Source organism: Myotis davidii, unplaced genomic scaffold, assembly GCF_000327345.1.
Source record: "Myotis davidii unplaced genomic scaffold, ASM32734v1 scaffold100, whole genome shotgun sequence".
NCBI classification, from domain to species: Eukaryota; Metazoa; Chordata; class Mammalia; order Chiroptera; family Vespertilionidae; genus Myotis; species Myotis davidii.
In genome coordinates, this window is record NW_006292691.1 from 129,215 (window position 1) to 130,913 (window position 1,699).

Below are 1,699 nucleotides of genomic sequence, written 5' to 3' on the forward strand. Positions count from 1 at the left end.
CACAAGTAAATCTGAGGAATCACCTGACATCTTGCTGTTTCTGTAGCTGGACAACTTAGATCTCATTCATCAGCCTGCTGTACCGTTCCTTTTCCAGAAACATAGATACCATCTAAAATGTTTCTGATATCTGTGTTTTTAACTTTGTGGCTTGCTGAATCAAAGCAGCTGAATTTGATACGAGTTCAATGTCGTTTCCTTCAAGAATTAACTCATCTTAAAAAAAATAATTAACTCATCTTTCTGGACTTGAGATACTGAATGAGCAACGCCTGACCTCATCTGAAATTTCAGATTTCCACAAGAGACCCATTTTCCTGGATAACGACATTGATGAGGAAGTGAGCACATACAGACCTCATCTTGTAAATCCAGTGTACTACCCTTGACCGTGTTCTGTATATTACTAGAGATAGTGCCAACAGTAGCCAGTTCCTTTTTAGTTCCCCACCACTTGTCAATCCGGAGTCTCTTCTTTTCCTGTCCAAAGGGACTGAGTTCTACACTGATATAATTGAAGTCCTTCCACAGGGTTCCTCTGGGACCCTTCACAATAACTATGAGGTTGACATTTTCTGGAATGTCAACATGCTGGTCTTCATTCCCCCCCAAAATTTCCAAAAAGGAAAATGGTGTACTATTCTATGTTGCATTTCTTTTTTTAATATATTTTTATTGATTTCATCCCCCAAAATTTCCAAAAAGGAAAATGGCGTACTATTCTATGTTGCATTTCTTTTTTTAACATTTTTTTATTGATTTCAGAGAGGAAGGAAGGAAAGATAGAAAGATCAATGATGAGAGAGAATCATTGATCGGCTGCCTCCTGCATGCCCCACAATGGGGATTGATCCCACAACCTGGGCATGTGCCCTGATGAGAAATTGAACTGTGACCTCCTGGTTCATAGGTCAATGCTCAACCACTGAGCCACGCTGGCCAAGTGTTGTTGCGTTTCTTTAATTATTACTGAGGTGGAGAACGGTACCACTTGATTATTTGCCAGGATCTCTGACATGCCTTCCTTTTTTCCTTATGGATTCTTTATTCTTCTTTGATGGTTTGGACGCGTTATCTTCATGTTACAGATCCTGCAAGCCTTTTCCCAGTCTATTTTGACATTATGTATAATCAAAAGTTTTCTGAGTTCTCACACCATTCCCAGAAGAGTTCCTGGAATGGAAATAAGGGCACAGAAGAAAGAGGTGAGGCTGGGAGAGCTGGACCGATGGGAAAGGGAGAGCCCACTGTCTGGAGAGATGGCAGCTGTGGTAATGGAGGTATCTCCACAAGGGCACCAGGAATCTGCGCATGCCTAGACGTAAGGACTGGGCCTCCAGCTCCAGCCTCCTTCCTCCAGCTTCCCTGGACCATACTGCCACCCCATCAAACAGTCCCATGGCCCCCAAAACTGGAGGAGCTGGTCCGGTGTCCAGGGGATCGGGGAGGCTGTCTCTGAGCTGGGAGAAGGCCCAGAATTGGAGGAATCCACCATTCCCCAACTACCTCTCTGGGCCCACTTCCTGCTAGCAACTTTCACAATAGCGTTCACTGTTTATTTTTCAGGCTCAGTGGTTAATCTCTTTTCATCATAGCTCGCCTTGGAATCCATGGGAGATGAAAGATCACCAGGGTGCCAGCACACCGGGGCTCGGATACATTGCTTCCCAGGCTGCCCTCACAGGACTCAGGTGCAGGA